The 14229-nt window shown below is 46.6% G+C and overlaps 1 pseudogene across 1 annotated transcript; it reads left to right on the top strand.

Annotated features, from left to right (window-relative positions):
* The first annotated feature begins 375 nt into the window (after positions 1-375).
* On the top strand, positions 376-9185 carry LOC309543569 (annotated as a pseudogene). The gene is made up of 2 exons: positions 376-467; positions 8577-9185. The product of its transcript is annotated as an uncharacterized misc_RNA (transcript).
* Positions 9186-14229: the final 5044 nt, after the last annotated feature.

The raw sequence follows: 14229 nt of genomic DNA, 5'->3' as shown, positions 1-14229 counted from the left end.
AAACACAGCAATATATACAATTCCCAACAAGCTAAACATAGCCAACCAGGTAAAACAGGAGCTCAACCAGGAACAACTGGAGCTCACCACCAGGAAATACACTCTTAAGAGGCCAAAGCCTTTGCAACCTCAGACTGCAAAACTTTGTGGCCAAACGCAGCATCCAAAGATGGAAGTACATTCACCTTATAAAACACTGTGAATGTGTGTACAGACGACTACATAGTCGCCTTGCACACCTGAACCACTGATGCCCGATGACGGAAGGCCCAGGAGGCGCTAAGTGCCCTTGAAGAATGCGCCTTGACAGGGAAAGGAGGAACCTGACCCTTAATGGAATAGACCGGCACCACTGTTTGCCTGATCCATCAGGAAATGGTCACAGCAGATGTGGCCTTCCTCTTACAAGGTCCATGCATAAGAACAAACAAAGAATCGGATTTCCAAATGGACTCAGTCGCTGCCAGGTACAACCTAATTGCCCAAACTACATCATAGTTACATAGTTAGTGAGGTTGAAAAAAGACACCAGTCCATCCAGTTCCACCTATGATGTGTGTGTGTGTTTGCTGTTAACTGTACATTGTATACCCCTCTATGTTGTGGTCTTTAAGGTGCCCATCTAATAGTTTTTTGAAACTATCAATTCTCCCTGCTGATACCACTGTTTGCGGAAGAGAATTCCACATCCTTACTGCTCTCACAGTGAAGAACCCCCTGCGTATTTTAAGGTTAAACCGCCTTTCCTCTAGTTTTAGTGAGTGTCTTATTGTATTTTCTTTCTCTGAATAGGTTTTTCCATATGCTAGGGTTGCCAGTACCATATTTGTACATTTATATCATATCCCTGTTATACCTGAAGGGTTTCACATGTACTGTCACTTTAAGGCTGGCTCCACCCAGGAGTGATGACAAGGGTCAAGGGGCAGAGTGGCCATCTTTAGACACATGTAGAGATGTATTGATATGCAGAGCTGTCCTGTAATGCTGTACAGTGAGTCCTGAATAAACAACCGTTGTTCCAGACCAGAGTCCTGTGTCTCTCACAACACGGAGAATATAACAGTGGCGACGAGGATGGGATTTACAAGGTTACTATCCGTGTGAGAAAGGAAAGGAAGAAAAAAAAAAACTCTGGATTGTCAGGAATACAAACACCCACAGAGCCCAGCAGGAAAATGTCATTGATCGGGACATTAAGTGAATTTGATGGCGAACAGACAACGTGGATTTCTTGGATTGAAAGATTAGAACAATATTTCTGTGCAAATGCCATCCCAGGCGACAGGCAAGTAGCAGTGTTTCTGACAGTGGTTGGTGCTAGGACATATGACACTCTTAGGGATCTCCTTTTCCCTGAAAAACCAGCAACTAAGACTTTGGCAGAGCTCCTGACACTGTTAGGAAATCACTTCCAGCCTAAACCACTAGAGATTGCAGAAAGATTCAGGTTCTATCAGCGGCAGCAGCAGCCAGGTGAAGATATTAAGGCTTATGTGCTCGCCCTTCGCAGACTAGCCTCAACTTGTTCTTTTGGGGAGTATTTACCAACTGCACTGAGGGATAAGTTTGTCATGGGACTGAATAGTGAGTCTAGCCAAAAGAGACTGTTAACAGAGAAAGACCTTACCCTTACAAAGGCAATTGAGATAGCTTCAGTGATGGAAATGGCTGTGAAAGATACAGAAGCTTTGAACCCCCAGAGCAGAAGGGAAGAGGTTAAAGAGGAAGTTTTCAGAACAGCAGTCAAGCAAACTGCAGCTAACTGTAAATATAGAACCTCACCAACCAGGACGTCAGCTTGCTACCGTTGTGGGAATACAGACCATGATCACAAAGTCTGCCGGTTTAAGGATCAGCTCTGTCATAATTGTGGAAAGGCAGGCCATCTGAAACGAGTCTGCCGTAGTAAGAAGGTGCGAAATAAACAACCTCTGAACCCCAGGACAAAGGCATATATGGTGGGAAGATATCCATCGTCATCGGAATCAGGGGATGAGGAAGTGCTCCACAGATTGGACATACATCATATGCATTCAGCACCCTCAGCAATGACTGTAGAGGTAACCGTGGAAGGAAAGAAACTCAAGATGGATGTAGACACAGGAGCAGCAGTTTCAGTTATCACCCAGAAACAATGGAGAAAACTTCTGATCCGAACAACTGTCCGTCCAACACCAATCAAACTGCAGACATATTCAAAGCAGATACTCCACCCACTGGGGTACGTGAAAGTACAGGTATCCTACAAGGGTCAGACAAAGAGAATGCCATTATATATCCTAGAACATGGGGGACCCCCTCTTTTTGGGAGAGACTGGATTGCTCACTTTGGCATGCCAGACATCGCCATTAACCCCTGCAACACCGTGACCATCCCATCAGGGGATGAAGAGGGATGGGTGAAGTCCCTGAAACAGCGATTCCCGCAAGTCTTTGATAACCATTTGGGAAAAATAAAGCATGACTGTGTGAGACTCAGGCTGAAACCCAATGCCCAGCCTAGGTTCTTCAAAGCTCGGACGGTACCTTTCGCACTCCGAGCAGGTGTGGAAGCTGAACTAAGCCGGCTGGAGGAACAAGGTGTCATCTCAAAGGTAGAGCACAGCGAGTGGGCATCACCAGTTGTACCAGTAAAGAAAGCGAATGGGGACTTACGCATTTGTGGCGATTTCCGCATGGCACTAAATTCTCAACTGGAGATAGACCAGTATCCCCTACCCAGAGTAGATGACATTTTTGCCTCTCTTGCAGGAGGTCAAAAGTTCACCAAGCTTGATCTCAGGCAAGCTTATTTACAGTTTGAGGTCCACCCTTCGTCCCGCAAGTTTCTAACAATCAACACTCACAAAGGACTGTATGAATACAATCGGATGGTGTTTGGGGTAGCCTCCGCCCCAGCCATTTGGCAACGCAAAATGGATGAGATTTTGGCGGACATTCCTTTCACACAGTGCCTGTTAGATGACATGCTCATCACGGGCCTGACGGACCAGGAACACAAGCGTAACGTGGAGCTTGTGTTGGCCAGACTCCAAGAGCAGGGTCTAAAAGTGAACTTAGCGAAATGCCAATTCATGGTACCTAAATTGGAGTTTTGTGGCCACCTTGTGGATGCAGAGGGTATACACACCACGGAAGCCAAAGTTGATGCTTTAGTAAAAGCTCCAGCCCCGACCAACGTCCAGCAGCTGCGATCATACCTGGGCTTGCTGAACTATTACCACAAATTCCTGCCGGATCTAGCACACACTTTGTTTCCATTAAACAAGCTTTTGGAGAAACACTCCAGATGGAACTGGTCGGCTGCATGCCAACGTGCTTTTGAAGTTTCTAAGCGAAAGCTGTTGGCGTCACGCATGCTCGTGCACTATGACCTCCAAAGGCCTCTCACCTTGGCTTGTGATGCCTCACCCTATGGTCTAGGGGCTGTACTATCTCACGTTTTACCAGATGGGTCAGAGAAACCTGTGGCATTCGCCTCCAGGTCCTTGACAAAAGCAGAAAGCAATTACTCTCACATTGACAAAGAGGCTCTGGCGCTCATATGGGCAATTAAGAAGTTTCATCTTTACCTGTATGGTAGGGAATTCACCATACTGACTGATCATAAACCACTCCTTCAGATCTTTAGCCCTGACAAAGGCATCTCCCAGACGACTGCAGCCCGTCTTCAACGCTATGCCCTATTCTTGGGAGCATATAGCTACAAAATCCAGTATCGCAGCCATGATGCCAACGCTAATGCAGACGCCATGTCCCGTCTGACAAGGACATTAACAGACTCTTCTCCACCTGTCAAGAGTTGTCGTTACACTAGCCTGTCCTTTCTGTCTTCCGGGGAAGTAGCAGCCCATACAGCCAAGGATACCTTCCTTAAGACAATACTCTCCTGGGTACGGTACGGTTGGCCTGCAACTGTCACACAGGATTATGAGCCTTACTTCCGTAGGCGTCTGGAATTAACTGTGTCTGGCAACTGTGTTTTATGGGGAGACCGAGTGATCGTTCCACAGACCCTCCGGAGACACATTCTGGAATTGCTACATACTGGTCATCCCGGGGGCACACGTATGAAACAAAAGGCCCGAGGCTATGTGTGGTGGCCAAACCTCGACTCCGATATCACGACATATGTGAATGCGTGTGCTGGATGTGCACAAACTGCGAGAGACCCTCCTCGAGGGTGCGTCCAGCCCTGGACTTGGCCCACGGTTCCCTGGTTTCGCCTACACTTGGACTTTGCAGGCCCGATCAGAGGACACACCTTTTTGATCATTATTGATGCCCATTCAAAGTGGCCTGAGGTCGTTCCTGTTACTCAGCCAACGACTAAGGCGACGATTTCCATACTGTTACATCTCGCTGCTACGTTTGGATACCCCAGAGAAATTGTCACAGACAACGGTGCACAATTCACAAGCCAGGAGTTTCAGGGTTTCCTGACTGCCCACAACATCAAACACAAGTTGACCGCACCTTACCACCCGGCTACAAATGGTCAAGCAGAAAGGTTTGTACAGACCTTCAAACGCTATTTCAAAGCTACTGTGGCTACAAGTAAACAACAGTCCCTGTCACCCCAGCAGCTGGACTCCTTCCTTTCTGCTTACAGAACCACACCACATGCAACCACTGGGAAAACTCCAGCTGAACTTCTTTTGGGTCGGCAGCCATGGACTGTTTTGGATATGCTCCGCCCTCAAACGGTCCAGGAACATGTACGGCAGTCCCAAGACAAGAGGGTCGAACACGACGAGATTCCCCGGTTTACAACCCAGCAAAAGGTATGGGCCCGATCTTATGGCGCTTCCAACACTCGTTGGCTTCCTGCTATCGTCGCAGAGACTTTGGGACCCAAAATGTATAGGGTCTGCCTGGAAGATGGTTCCATTTGCAGAAGGCATGTGGACCAATTGCGTTCTCGTTCTCAGCTGCCCGAATCCCTGACATCGGCTGCACCTCCAGTGTCTCAAGGATCTGCTCCTACCGGATCAGGAGGCATTGAGACTGATGCTTGGGGAGACTCTGAACTTTTGAACTCAGCTCCAACAGAGCCCTCCAGCCCTGGTCCAGAGGTCTGCTCACCCTCTGAGCTAGGGAATCCCCTCTTGGCCCCGCCGGTGTCCATTCCGGCCAGCCCTGCTTCCTCCAGCCCCGAGTCGCTGGGTGCCCGTCCTCAACGACACTGTCGCCCTCCTGACCGGTTTCAAATGCAAGACCGGTTACGAGACTTTCGACGGGCCCGCCGAAAGTGATCCGCTGCCATTTTCCCCCCGGAGCTTCCCTGGAAGTTGTTCTCACATCCGGACGTGGAAGAAACCATGTAAATCTCCTGAGTTGGAGGACTGTATTGGACAATTATGAGTTACTGTTTTATGCCTGTTCTTGTTTTGTTGTTTTTTTTTTTGTTTTTTTGTTTTTTTTTTTTAGGTATGGATGGAAGGTGTTATACCTGAAGGGTTTCACATGTACTGTCACTTTAAGGCTGGCTCCACCCAGGAGTGATGACAAGGGTCAAGGGGCAGAGTGGCCATCTTTAGACACATGTAGAGATGTATTGATATGCAGAGCTGTCCTGTAATGCTGTACAGTGAGTCCTGAATAAACAACCGTTGTTCCAGACCAGAGTCCTGTGTCTCTCACAACACGGAGAATATAACAATCCCCCTCAATCGTCTCTTCTCCAGAGAGAATACGTTCAGTGCTTGTAGTCGTTCCTCATAGCTGATGCCCTCCATTCCCCTTATTTTTGTTGCCCTTCTCTGGACTTTCTCCAGTTCCAGCACATCCATCCTGAGGACCGGTGCCCAGAACTGGACAGCATACTCCAGATGTGGCCGGACCACAGCCTTGTAGAGTGGGAGAATAATCTCTCTATTTCTGGAGTGAATCCCCTTTTTATACATCCCAGTAATCTGTTGGCTTTGCTTGCAGCGGCTTGGCATTGCATGCCACTGCCAAGCCTGTTGTCTACCAGTACCCCCAGGTCCTTTTCCATCCTAGACTCACCCAGAGGTTCCCCCCTAGTGAGTAGCTTGCTTTCTGGTTTCTGGCACCCAGGTGCATTACTTTACATTTTTCAACATTAAACCTCATCTGCCATGTAGTTGCCCACCCCATAATTTTGTTCAGGTCCGCTTGTAAGGTTTCCACATTGGCCTGCTTAGTTTAGTATCATCCGCAAATACTGAGATTTTACTCGATATTCCCTCCTCTAGATCATTTATGAATAAATTAAACAGGATTGGCCCCAGGACAGAACCCTGGGGGACCTCGCTTTCCACACTCGCCCAATCTGAGTACTCCCCATTAATCACCACCCTTTGCAACCTCCCCTGGAGCCAGTTCTCTATCCAGGTTCTCACCTTATGGTCCATACCTACCTTCCTTAGTTTGAACAGTAAGCGTTTGTGGGGAACGGTGTCAAAGGCCTTTGCGAAGTCCAGGTACACCACATCCAGGGAGTGTAGAGCAGAGAAATTTCTTTAGGGTGTTTTGGCTTAGGATATAAGGACCACAACACAATATCTTCATTCAAATGAAACCCGAGACAACCTTAGGAAGGAACGACAGAGTCATAGCACCACTTTGTCCCTGTGAACCACCAGGACAACGCAGCCAACTCAGACACCCTATGCACAGAAGAAATAGCGACCAAAAAGGCCACCTTCGGCAACAGATTGAGCAGAGGAAGTTCAAATATTTTCAAAACTTTTTTTTTGGCACCGACAGTACCAAATTGAGATGCCACGAAGGTACTAGGGATCACATAGGAGGAGACAGATGGCGAACCACCTGCACAAAAGTGTGAACCATGGACTTGCCCGCCAATAGCCTTTGGAAAAATATGGCCCTTGATGGTGCCCAGAGCCAAACGATCTACACCAAGTTGTAGAAACTCCAAAAAGACACAGAAAAGGAACTGGGAGAAACCAAGTAATGTACGCCTTCCAAACTCGATGATAACCTAAAAGTAGATTTTCTAGCTTTCAACAGTGTACGAATCACCGACTCTGACAGCCCTCTGTCCTTCAGCACCTGGATTTTAATAGCCAGGCCGTTAAAAGCAGGATGGAGGATTGGTCCCTGAGACAGAAGATCTTCCCTGAGAGGAAGTTTCCAAGGAATGTCTGCCACCAGCCTTACCAGGCCTGCGTACCAAGACTGGTGAGGCCAGTCTGGCGCCACCAGAATGACTGGAATCCCTTCCACCTCGATTATTCGTAGAAGTCTCGACAGAAGTTATATTAGAGGAAAAGCGTAAATCAGATGATACTGAACTCAGGGGGCCACCAGGGTGTCTGTGGCATCGGCGAGAGGATCCTGAGACCTTAACACGAACCTCTGCATCTTCCTCTTGAGACGGGAGGCCAACAGGTCCACATTGCGAGTCCCCCATCGGATACAACGTTGATGAAAAACCTCCGGATGGAGAGACCATTCTCCCTGATCCAACATCTGCTGACTGAGATAGTCTGCTTGACAATTCTCTACCCCCGGAATGTGCACAGCAGAGAGGGCCGGAACATATCGTTCTGCCCACCTGAGAATGCCAGCTACTTCCCTGGCTGCCAGGGCACTTGTGCCCCCTTGATGATTGACATATGCCACAGCCATAGCATTGTCTGATTGTATCCTCACCGGGCATCCCTGCAGACGATCTGTCCACTGGGAAAGACAAAGCCCGATTGCCCGAATCTCCAGGATGTTGATCAGTAGACTGAACTCCTCTCAAGTCCAAACACCCTGAGCGGAGTATACTCCAAAGACATCTCCCCATCCGGACAGACTGACATCCGTGGGAATCACTGTCCAATAGAGCGTAGCCACCATATCAGAGACCCTCGCGTACCCTGGATCAACAGGATCAGATTGTCCATCAACTGCGGTCCTTATTCCATTTGGCAAGAATCTCTCTTTGCAGGGGTCTGGTATGGAACTGAGCAAACGGAACCACCTCAAAAGGTGGAGACCATCAGACCCAGCACTTGCATGCAAGTCCTGAGCAATGACCGATGGTTGGACTACAAGAGCCGAATTGCATCCTGAAACTTCAGGAGTTTTGCCTGTGGAAGAAACATCCGGGCCAAGGCTGAGTCCAGCATCAGACCCAAGTAGTCCAGTTTGGTGGACGGAGTCAAAAGCCGATTTATGAAAATTCAGTGTCTTTTCGAACCCTTGTAGAGTTCGCACAGTAATGTCCAAATCAACTTCTAAAGCCAATGAAGACTCTGCCCACAGAAGCAGATCGTCTAGGTATAGAAATATACAGTTGGGCAAAAAAGTATTTAGTCAACCACCAATTGTGCAAGTTCTTCCACTTAAAAAGATGAGAGAGAAGCCTGTAATTTTCACCATAGGTACACTTCAACTATGAGAGACTATGAGAAAAAGAATCCAGGAAATCACATTGTAGGATTTCTAATTAATTAATTGGTAAATTCCTTGGTAAAATAAGTATTTGGTCACCTACAAACAAGCAAGATTTCTGGCTCTCACAGACCTGTAACTTCTTCTTTAAGAGGCTCTACTCGTTACCTGTATTAATGGCACCTGTTTGAACTTGTTATCAGTATAAAAGACACCTGTCCACAACCTCAAACAGTCACACTCCAAACTCCACTATGGCCAAGACCAAAGAGCTGTCGAAGGACACAAGAAACAAAATTATAGACCTTCACCAGGCTGGGAAAACTGAATCTGCAATAGGCAAGCAGCTTGGTGTGAAGAAATCAACTGTGGGAGCAATTATTAGAAAATGGAAGAATACAAGACCATTGATAATCTCCCTCGATCTGTGGCTCCACGCAAGATCTCACCCCGTAGGGGCCAAACTGATCACAAGAACAGTGAGCAAAAATCCCAGAACCACACGGGGGGACTTAGTGAATGACCTGCAAAGAGCTGGGACCAAAGTAAAAAAGGTTACCATCAGTAACACATTACGCCGCCAAGGACTCAAATCCTGCAGGGCCAGACGTGTCCCCCTGCTTATGCCAGTACATGTCCAGGCCTGTCTGAAGTTTGCTAGAGAGCATTTGGATGATCCAGAAGAGGATTGGGAGAATGTCATATGGTCAGATGAAACCAAAGTAGAACTTTTTGGTAAAAACTCAACTCGTCGTGTTTGGAAGAGAAAGAATGCCGAGTTCCATTCAAAGAACATCATATACCTACTGTGAAGCATGGGGGTGGAAACATCATGCTTTGGGGCTGTTTTTCTGCAAAGGGACCAGGACGACTGATCCGTGCAAAGGAAAGAATGAATGGGGCCAGGTCTCGTGAGATTTTGAGTGAAAACCTCCTTCCATCAGCAAGGGCATTGATGATGAAACGTGGCTGGGTCTTTCAGCATGACAATGATCCCAAACAAACCAGCCGGGTGGAGTGGCTTCGCAAGAAGCATTTCAAGGTCCTGGAGTGGCCTAGCCAGTCTCCAGATCTCAACTCCATATAAAACCTTTGGAGGGAGTTGAAAGTCCGTGTTGCCCAGGGACAGCCCCAAAACATCACTGCTCTAGAGGACATCTGCATGGAGGAAGGGCCAAAATACCAGCAACAATGTGTGAAAACCTTGTGAAGACTTACAGAAAATGTTTGACCTCTGTCATTGCCAACAAAGGGTTTATAACAAAGTATTGAGATGAACTTTTTTAATTGACCAAATACTTAGTTTCCAGCATAATTTGCAAATACATTTTTAAAAATCAGACAGTGTGATTTTCTGGATTTTTCTTTTTCCCATTTTGTCTCTCATAGCTAAAGTATACCTGTGATTAAAATTACAGGCCTCTCTCTCATCTTTTTAAGTGGGAGAACTTGCACAGTTGGTGGCTGACTAAATACTTTTTTGCCCAACTGTAAATTAACCCGCACTTAGGAATATATATTGTGTTTCCACAATATGAAAAAATTTATCAAAATCAACGTGAATGATAAATTATAAATGTGGGCTGCTGCTGATAAAACAAGGTGATCCTTTTGTTTCAGATATATGATATGTGTATCAGCGCTGCTCCCTTATTTAAACTATATAAATGCTTGGTGCCTACTGAAAATAAATATATAAATGTCTGATTACTAAATTTTATGTTCAAATTAGTATATATGCCAATCCTATGTGCAATTAATGTGTGTAAATCCTCAAAATATCAGCTCAAAACTTGTGCAATTTCTTGATGTGCAAAAAAGCAATAAATAAATAGATACATTCATATACATTAAATGCCAAATGAATATGCATCAAGTGCCAAGTGAAAACAAAGCGTCCTTATAGTCTACAATGACTATATATACATAAAAAGTGCAAAGTGAAAACAGTCCCGGTAATTAACAATAACTATATGGTGAGGTAGATATTCCAAAAGTGCTCAAACTGTGAAACAATAGACAATCTTTGTGCTTCATTCTGTGCTCCCCTCTTGTGTCCCCACTTACTGGACCAATAGTAGGGATGAGAGCAACTAATAGGTTAGGTTCAGCTGTGAAGCGTATATTCCTATAGCTCTTCCTGTTGTAATAGGATTATGGATCTCCTGGATCTCTCTACTTCAATGGCTCCCCATGCAGGTGCTCAGACAAAAAAGAACGCTCCATAGTGTAAAATTGTTAAAAAATGTATTAAATATAATAAACCACTTACAGTTAAAATAACAGTGTTCAGCTTTCTATGATCGTGGTGGACGCTGTCTCCGCTTGCGTTCACTACGACCGCCGGCTTCCGTGGCAGATTTGGTGGCGGCCAAATCCACCTCAGACTCTGAGGAGGCAGAGGATACAGGTGAAAGTAGGGGGCGCTTCTTGGTAGGCCCCCTTTGCAGGAACATATCAACCTTTGACACAAGTGACTACAGGGCCGCCATCATGGCGGCCAGGGCAGAATGAGACCCAGAGGGTACCGCAGCATCAAAGAGTGGTGATACACGTTCCAGGGGCTCCATGGTTAAAAATGAAGCTGCACTGTGCATTAAAAAAAAAAAAAAACCCTGCACACCGTTACCGCTGAGGTACCACCATGAGGGGAGGAAGGACAAAGGGGGGGGGCTATCATTCCCAGGAAGGGCCCATGTTTACCCCAGCATTTCCCAGAGAAAAAGAGGGGGGACACTACTCATCACACCTTGGAATTAGCGGGCACCACTCCCTGCAGTCCACCGCGCCATCTTGGAATGGGGGTGCTGTAGCCAGAGGCACACTGCCACTCTGGTCATGCCCATGTCCAGTTGGGCAATGTCGCGGTCAACATAGCGTGGAGCTAATAGTTGGGTCGTGCTCGCTGGCCACACTGGGAAGGCCGTAAGGATCTATGATCTCCAGTTCATTGCCCAGTCCGGCTGTTGATTGTAGTCCACACAGGAACAGAATTGATTGTAGTTCACACAGGAAGAGAAAATAACAAAAAAAAATTCCATTTAAAAAGAAGGAAGAAATGCCAGGACCGCAGATCCCAGCAGGGAGCCAGGTCCTTACTCCTTACTAGGCAGAAAAAAACTGATGTCCTAAAGCAGGAAGTAATGCTATACCCCTGGGACTGCCTCAGGGCCATAGCCATAATTGTTTCCGCCTAGTCCTACTCCTGAATAGAGCAGCATAAACCCAAGGGTCTAAGACAGGGGTTTCAAACTCAATTTAATTGCGGGTCGTATCAGCATTACGATTGCCCTCAAAGGGCCGGTTGTATCTGTAAGACCATATAAATGTATCTACTTTTTAGCATAATAAATAATCCCTCTGCATTCATTACTGGTTTTAGTAATAAGTTAAGACTTAAGCTTTGAAGGACAAGTGCAGAACGGCAAGGAGCCCACACTAGCTGCAAAGAGAAGAGCAAGATCTGTAGGAGGAGTTCTGTCCTCCTCTCTGCTGCCATCTGCTTAGACAAGGTGAGGGTGGAGAGTAGGGAGGTGCAGCAGCTGCAGAAAAGGTGTGAGGACCACATGAAATTGCCTGGATGGCCACATGAATTGGCCTGGAGAGCCGCGTTCGGCCCACAGGCCTTGTGTTTGACACATGTGGTCTAAGACATGGAGCTGTGTCCATCAGTGAATGAAAGAGAAATATTAATTTAGCTACTGAGTGACAAATCTATAATGCAACGACTTAAAAAAGAAACCCTAATCAACAAATGAATTAAACTGCTATTACTGTCCTAGAAAAGCAGAGGACAGTAAAATGGGACGGGCTGACAACAGTAGTGTGAAGGGAGGGTATTTCATGGACTGATGATGCTGACACACAGGATTTTGTTTACGAGGCTCAGTTCAGATCTGTGCACGTACCTTTGCACGTGCATGTCGCTGGTAGGGCATCTCGTTCATTTTAATGGACTGCCGTAATCGTGACAAACGCAGGCAAAGAAGTCCCCAGCCCTTTTTTTGCAGTACGATGTGGTTTGGCATGCACAAAAATGTGCCGTGGGTTCCAATAATTCTATGCATCTGCTAAAGTGCAGCGCATTTCTCTGTGGATTGGGAGTGCCCGTGATTTTGCACATGCTTTCCAGCCAGAGAACATACCCTAAGAGCAGAGGGGGTGCTGTGATGTTAAAAAAATCAGGGTCATTGCACAAACATGCAATTTGGACCTCCGCTGGAAGAGTATTTTACTGACTGGACCTCCGTGAATTTTAATAAAATCAATACCCCAGTGTAGCATTGACTTCGTAGAATCAATCTGCCTTTAGTTCATACACGCAGGCAGGAGGGTGTGCTTAGCTTGTGCTTAGCTGAGAAATCCCCTCCTCCAGACAACTGGCATGTATGTGAAGAAATGTAAAAAAATAAAAAAGTGACACCTTGGTTTACACTATAAATCGCAAGCAAATCACAAAGGAACCGCACCACATTCAATACAGTGCAGTGTAATTTGAATCCGTTTCATTTTGGACACCAATCGAACTGCATCGCACCGAACTTGTGCTTGCAGCAATTTTGGAACCACACTGCAAACAGATCGCATAGTACTTTTATACCATGCGATTTGGCGTGGGCCTGGGCAGGCAAATCCACTGTTTGCTACTGGAGCATGGGGTGTCGTTAAGATTGCACTGACACCCGCTGCAGGTCACAAGGACAGTGTGATCTGAATGCAGTGTTGGAAACGCACACAAATTATTGGGTTTCCAGCACCACATTAGTGTGAACGGTCTTAGGCTAAATGATATACTATCATATCCATTTACTAAGGTCAGCTGCAGAAGGTTTAGATAAAGTCAATGGTGATGGAGAGGATGAAGACCGACCACATACACATTTGAAGCCAACTGAGCAGCATAAAAAGTTATTTACTTTGACGAAATACCGTAGTTTTCCTTGAGATTGTTTTTTCACCACTTCCCTACCGGTGCATTGTAAAATGACGCCGGCAGGAATGCTCTGTCCCTTCAGGCGGTCATCATATGACGTCCGCCCGTTCTCAGCGTGGCGATCGGGGATGGAGTGTGTCACTCTGACACATTCCATCCCCAATCAGGGTAAAGTGTTCAATCGCAGCCGGTCACAGAATGTATACAAACCGCGGTAACTAGCTGTTACTGGGCTTTCCTCCTCACACACCGATCCTGGGTGAGGAGGAGATAGCGGTAACAGCTAGTTACTGCCTACAGTGCACAATAAAACACACTAATTGCCCACCGATAATGAGGACCTGTTACCAGCCCATCAAAGTACTTGTCACCAGCCCCTCAGAGGACCAGAGTACCTGTCACCGGAGCAGCCACGTACCCGTCAATGGAGCAGCCGAGTAACTGTCATCAGAGTACCTGTCTCCAGCCCATCAGAGTAACCGAGTACCTGTCACTAGCCCATCATGGTACCAGAGTACCTGTCTGCATCCCATCAGATTACCTGAGTACCTGTATGCAGCCCATCAGATTACCCGAGTACCTGTATGCAGCCCATCAGATTACCCGAGTACCTGTATGCAGCCCATCCTCGAAAGAGAAATTGATACAGGTTAAATTTCTACACAGAGTGTAGTATACCCCCCAGAGGCTGCGCAGAATATAGCCTCAACGATCACAAGTGTGTCCCAGATGTGGAAATGAGGAGGGCACACATGTTCTGGACCTGTTCACTTATACTTCAGTATTGGACTGAGGTTTTGGAGCACATCAACTACTGCCTCCAGCTCTCGCTTCCTCTTTCCCCAGAGCTTGCTCTGTTGGGAATCCTTGATAATGTGCAGAGGCCTAGGGGCACTAAAACCCTGCTAAATTATTTGTTATAT

This window comes from Pelophylax lessonae (genome assembly GCF_965119305.1).
Source record: "Pelophylax lessonae genome assembly, contig: HAP1_SCAFFOLD_227, whole genome shotgun sequence".
NCBI classification, from domain to species: Eukaryota; Metazoa; Chordata; class Amphibia; order Anura; family Ranidae; genus Pelophylax; species Pelophylax lessonae.
Note: the sequence above shows the minus strand (reverse complement) of the source record. Positions and strands in the feature narration are given on the sequence as shown.